Source organism: Charadrius vociferus, unplaced genomic scaffold, assembly GCF_000708025.1.
Source record: "Charadrius vociferus isolate BGI_N301 unplaced genomic scaffold, ASM70802v2 scaffold21, whole genome shotgun sequence".
NCBI classification, from domain to species: domain Eukaryota; kingdom Metazoa; phylum Chordata; class Aves; order Charadriiformes; family Charadriidae; genus Charadrius; species Charadrius vociferus.
This window is the reverse complement of record NW_009646850.1, coordinates 1,110,706-1,117,427: the sequence shown is the minus strand read 5'-3', so window position 1 is coordinate 1,117,427 and position 6,722 is coordinate 1,110,706.

The window sequence follows — 6,722 nt, the reverse complement described above, 5'->3', positions numbered from 1 at the left end:
AAGGATATCCACATTGCACATACAGTGAATTCAGTCTCCTTGAGAGGTAGGATCCCAAGTATATTCAGGGCATCTGACATTGAACGTTGCGGGGCTTGACTGTGTGGTTGCATGACTGCTAAATCAAGTGAAAGATGGGCAACAGGAGCCCGGGGGAGATGGCAAGCTGGCCTCCCTTTTCAGTCACAACTTGCTGTTAGATCAGTTTCACTGTAACGTGAAACTGCACCATGAGTCAGGAACTCCTGAGCGCTAATCATGGCTCTGATATCAACTCCATCGGTGGCTGCAAGCAGCTTATTTAACTGCAGGGTTGGTATCTGTCAAGTATAAATAGTAGTAGCTGGGTACTTGAGAGCACTCTAAGGTTCAATTAGATAATATTTACTAAGTATTAATTAGGTATTTTAATTTTCGAAGTGTTGATTAAAAATGCTCGAATGTTGAGTCATCACAGTCTAGGTGTACGCTGTCACATGTCACAAAGGTTTATTCATCCAGTAAACAACAGGGCATAGGTTTATTTATCCAAAAATCAAGACAGCACAGCATGTGGCCCCGGTGTCTTACTGAAACTGGTTATCATGATGCAATTATTTATTTTTGAGGAGAGAAGCTTTGATTTGAAAGAGCTGTTCTGTCTCCTGTGGATACAATTTGTCATGATTCAGTTTTGCATATCTTATATATATATTTGCTGTGTCAAGGAGCAACATCTGACTGAATGTGACTTTATTTCTAATTCTGTATTAGTTTTCCTGTTGTAACAGAACGACGTTGCAGAGATTGCATTTTGTATTCAGATGACCTGTGTAGTAATTGCCTTGAAAATGAGGGGCATCCATAGCTTCAGCCAAGTAATGGACTATTAACAACTGTGATTAAAGGCTGCAGTCCAGCAGTGGTGGGAGATCTAGGTAGCTCCTCAGCGTTCATGTGGCAATAATCTGCCTGGGTGCTAGGTTGAGACACTAAAAAGTTTAAGGAGACTTAGGTCTCTGTTGGGATTCAAAGATAGAAAGTGTGGACTGTGGGGCCAGAAAGTTGATGTCTTAAAAGGCAGGCATATCCACATGAGATAAACCGGTAGACTGTATCTGCCACTGGAAATTTCCAGGAATAAGAAGCATCTCTGTGGTTCAGCATGGCTCAGATTTAGTTTGCCTGAAATACTGTGTTTAGACTCAGAGTTCTTTGCTAGATACATCTGTCTTCTTTACAAAGTACTCTGTCTCAGTAAGGGTTCAGTTGGTCCATTGTGATGAATGTATTTTGTATTTCATCCTTTTATTCAAAAGGATAACTACCAAATCTTTGTACAAAATCTTTCTCTCAAATCTCCATTACATGAATAAACAAAATTGCTTGTTACCAAATATACTATTCTTACTGATGTTTCCACACCGTAAAGAAAGTGAATGTACTAGACATAGTGAAACAATGGCAGTTAGATTGATAATTGGGTAACTGGAAACTTAGCTGTGCATTGGACGCTCCTTGATGGTTCTTCACTTACGTCTTTGTGAAATTTAGAACTATGTCAGTGAAGTCCACAGAGGTCAGGAAGGTTTAAGGTACCTAGGTATTCACAGCGACTACCCAGAGGCAATGTATATGCTGACAGCTTATGTTTCACTGGTAAGATGTGCATAACTTTTCAAAGCCCTGAAAGTCTAAAAAGTGAACTTTTGGGGACTCCGTATCTCTTCCTTCTCTTGCACTGCACAAAATGTTCACAGTAAGTGTCCCAGATTTTAAAGTCGACATAAACTGCATTATGTTTAGGATGTGTAAGGCTAGATGTTTAAATATGGAGAATCAGACTGAGTTATGCCAAACCCCGTTGAATTTGTGCAATCCTTTATCTGTTTTGCTTGTGCAAATGCCTGTTTTGCATGCATACATTTGCAATACAAATGCAACTTGAGTGTGTTCATATGAAAATGTGGCATTATGTAGGAATTTATATGCAATTGCTAAAATACATACTATTTTCAGGAAAAGAATTTGTAATGGTGATCGTCTCTTTCAAGTACAGACTGCTCTTAAAACGAGAAAAGCCGTGCCTATATGAAGAGCTTCCTTTGAGAAATGATGCATTTGATAAAATTCAGATACCTGCTGAGGAAATAGCCTGTTTATAGAAATAGAGTTATACATCAGCCCAGCTATCTGACAGAAAGTAATAAAAGTAGATTGCCTGCAAGGTCATCTGTGACTCAGAAATTAGACAGAATATGGACTGTGGAAGTCAGCTGTGAGACTATGGCAAAGAACAATGCATACTTCATTGAATCTGCCCCAAATGATGTGTCAAATATCACACCTTTCTCTAGAAAGAAAAGATTCAGTAGGTGAAGAAAATAGTAAGCCTTGTACATCACTGGATATTATGGACAACTGACAACAGGTTTTTCGCTATGTGATATTTCTAAAATTTTAGTGGAATATTTTGTAGCTGCACATGCATCCAAATAGATATATATTCTAATTTGTGAAAATATGACAGCATACTTCATTTGGAAAAGTATCAGGTTTACCTTAAGTTAGACCAATGTTTCTTTTATCATTTTTTTTTTTGATCTTTTATCAGGTTTTAATGAGACACCAAGCAGAACCAGTACTGAAATCCTTACAGCCATGGGCTGACACTTACAGTGTCTGCTGCTTAATGAAGGAGTAAATTGTTTCATAAATCTCCTATTTTTATTGCCATTTCTTCATATGAGGAGTGCACATCACTTTTCAAACTTATGGGTTTCTGTTGTCTTGTTCTTCATATATTATCCATGTATATTGTAAAGGATACTGTAAAAGAATGTAATTTGTCCAAGACCAAATATCAAAGATGTTCATGCTATCAGATCTTCTAGATATAGGTTTTATGAGTGACATTTGAAAGAATAACTTGAGGACCAAATGCACATTATCATTAAAAACAAATCCAAAAATAAGTGGGGAATCCAGGAAAAAAAAGTATGAAGTTAAGTTTCACAGAACAAAAAGTTTATCCCTGAGAGATATGACCACGGCTTGATTTGTGTGTACCTAAAAGAGGTGGTTCACCTTACTAGAGCCTGGGGATTTGCCACTGTTAAAAAATGTATACATCCTGTGAGGAATAAAGCATCTCTGTGTACCTTTTCTAGTTGTTACCTTACATTTGTAACACTTTTTTCACTAATCCAGCATTGTGGCTTGTATTAAATCCCTTGCCCTGAGCTAACAAAGCGAAATGTTTCGGTATATGCCTGATAACGTGGCACAAAAGAAGTCTCATTGTTTTCAGTGGGACTACTGTAATCCTCAAGTGGTCATCATTGCCTGGGACTTTTCTGCTCTGCTGACACGTGCAGACTCCTCCTAAGTGAGGTAATCCACCATGTCTTGCATCTTGGTTTGTGTCTTGTTTTGCCTTGCATTTGCTACAGCATATAAGATCTATGCACCATTTTTAAACTCTGAGGTCTTGGTGCTTTTTTTTCTCTTAGCTTTTTGGTGGGTTTTGTTGTTTATTTTTTTTATAGCATGCATAGAGTCTGAATTTTCTCTTACTTCCATAGTGTTGTCATTACCACTTCATACATTTCATGGACTGTGTGGCTTCCTTTGTTCTCATTATTTTGCCAAAGGTTAACCATTGGTTTTCCCAGGATCTGAGAATTTTGTCCCACGTCATAACTGTGATTTTTCTTTCTCCACTTAAGCCACCAAAAATCCAAGATGGGTTCATCAGTTGCAAATCAGTCACAAACTTCTCTTAGCATCTATTTTTTTGGGGTCTCTGTTTAAAAATATACTGCTTGGACCTTAAGGCAAACGTCAGATGTCTACAGTTTCACATTAGCTCCCTTCTGACTCTTGGCTCTTTCCTGGCAGCTAGTTGCTTACGGTTGTGAAGCAAGTCATTGTTTAATTTATTCATGTTCCATTTTTGAGAGAGTGTCAGTGCTGGTAAGTCCCAACTCAGTATTTCCCTGGTTATGCTTACAATACTCTGAATTATTCAGTAAACACTCTGTGTCAAAAATGTTTGACAGAGGTCCCTTTCATCCTCAGTCATCATCCTGACTGCATCTAACCTACATTGCATGGTGGAGATACCCAGCTTAGTTCCAGCCTGAGCAGGTATGTCTGCACCCTGCCTCAAATAATAAGCAATGCAATCTTTTCATTCACAGGGGCATAGGTGGGCTGCTGCTGCTTCTGACACTGGAGTTCAGTTGCCACCAGTTTAAGTATTTCTACACTATGCTTTGTTGTGGGGTAGAGAGGTCCTTCATTGCTCAGAGAAAGTCTATGTGATAGGTCAAATGGGCTTTCAGAGCCCACCTGCGGTGTCGAAGCATTACATCTTTGAAATCTCTACCTCCAGTCAAATACAAGTGAACTTAGCCCTTCTATTCTAATGCTCATGATGAGCAAGAAGAGGGCAGACACATGGATGTGACCACCTACACCTCATTTCCTTGCAACACCAAGCAAAGGTGGCTGACTTCCAGCTCAAGGAATCCCGAAACACTACAGAGATCATACGCATTGTGTACACTGAATAAGTTCACCCAGCAAAGAACTGTGGAATCAGGAGCACGGTAGCTCCAGACAATAACAAGGGACAGAAAATAAAGAGTATTTTATGCAAACATGAAAGCATGTTTAATGAATCAGAAGTCAGATGCAGACCCACTAGCATAGATCCTCCAAAATCAGGGACAGCACAAGAAGTGCATTATGTTGGTCTTGTACAGACATCGTTGAAGATTTCACAGTTAAGTGAGCAGATCACAAGGAGTAATTTAGCCCTAAGACACTGTGTAGTCACACTGGTAATCAGAATGTACAATTAGTTTCTATCTTTGCCAGAAATGTCAATGCAGTTTAGTGATTTTTTGGAAGAGTTTGCACAGCTGTTATTTCATTTACCTATTAGATTGTGGGGTTTTTTGCTTTTTGAATTCAGCTCAAATATTCAAATCCCCAGAAGAATTCTTAGCCACAAAGTAATATATTTAATTCCGATTATTTTGGTTTGGAACCTGTGATAATCTTCCAAAATAAGCCAGCCTGTACATATTTTGACACTTTGTGCAGTATTGCATGCACTAATTCAAATGCGTAACAACAAAAGGAATTGTAAACATTTTTTGGTTTGAATAGCTGAATTCTTTAGTAAAAATTTGGTTTCCCAAGAAAATTTTCTGTACCTCAAGCTTACTTAAGATCGATGAAAAAAAGAATTGTGGAGTATAGAAAAACAACACAGGGTCAGATGTATACTCTGAAATGTGAAATTGCGTAAACACATTTTTATTTGGATTCCATTTTACATTTCAGCACAGATGGAGCCTGTGATAATTCAATAGCAGTGGTATTTTGTCTTCATCTTAAACCAGGATCTGACATGTTCTTCGCTTACAGTAGCTGCTGAGGGGAGCTTAGGTTAATGTGTAAAATAATTGGTTCTCAGAACAGTTGGGCACGGTCTCAATCAGTTCCAGTTTCAGTATCAGATTTCTTTTAATCAGAGGGAAGTACAGTCTTTTTCTGATGCTCTGTATGCACTGAAATTGGTTGGAAAGAAAATGCTTTGAATAGTGCAGAGTAGAAGCAAATGTTCAATGTTATAAATAACATATGATTGGACAAATATACTAAGCTTGTAGAGCTTATTTATGTTGAATCATGTGTCAGGTGTACTATGGACCTTTCTGCTGTGATTTCAATGATCTCATTCTCTGGGAGAGGACTTATTTAAAGTAAAAGTTCATTTCATGCAAAGTATAAATACATCTAGAAAAAATAATTATTTTTGTTTATTGAAGACAAAATTCTCGACTACCTATTATCTACAATATGAAAAAAAAAAAAGAAAACTCACTGCTGGTGGCCCAAAACATTTTAAAAAATAAGGCAGATCCAGCCCCATCTGGTGTATACTGACAGCTTGATATAGAACTTATCCAAATAAGACGGAGGATACTTTTTTCCTGTAGTTGTTACATGTGTTTGAGTATCTTTGTTTTCCTAGAATGATTTAAAGGCAATGAGAGAATCACAAAAGGTTTATAGTGTCCTAAATTACTGTAGGAAAATCTGGATAACAAAGAGGAAAATTAATTTTTATTTAAGTGGCTATAAATTGCTTTTGGTTTGTTAATGCTCATTTAGCTTAATGCAAATTGGACACCTAACAAATACATGGAGCATTCTTTCTGATAAAAAGAATTGCCATTTCAGTTTTTCAACAAAGATCTTGCTTAGGTTGGTCCCCTGGGGAGGGCTCAGAGGTACTCGCTACCCCGTTCATACCCTTAGGCCAGTCACCTTCCAGTCTGGCCGCTCACCAGTCAGAACCTCAGTTCTGATTTGTGCCTTGTTTTGTTTGTTGCGCTGCTTGTTATCACTGTCAGAGTAACAGCTTCCTAGCTCCTGTTTGCTTCCCAAGTTTGCTGCTAGTGTTTACCTGCCGTGCATCCATCTTGCTGCTAGTGCTGGAGAAGTACCGTCCTCTCAGAGTAGATCAAGGCAGGTTGGAAGGGATTGCCAAAGAACCTCTGCCTCTGAGGGCATTGTCTGATTGCGCAGAGCACCCAAATTCTTGTTTCCTATTGGTATTAGACAGGTCCCCTTCAAAACTGAACCGTGACCTGTGAACATCCTCTTGTCCTGCAACCCACCGTGATAAGGTTAAGGCAGCTGACGTACCTGTGTTCAAGCAGTGC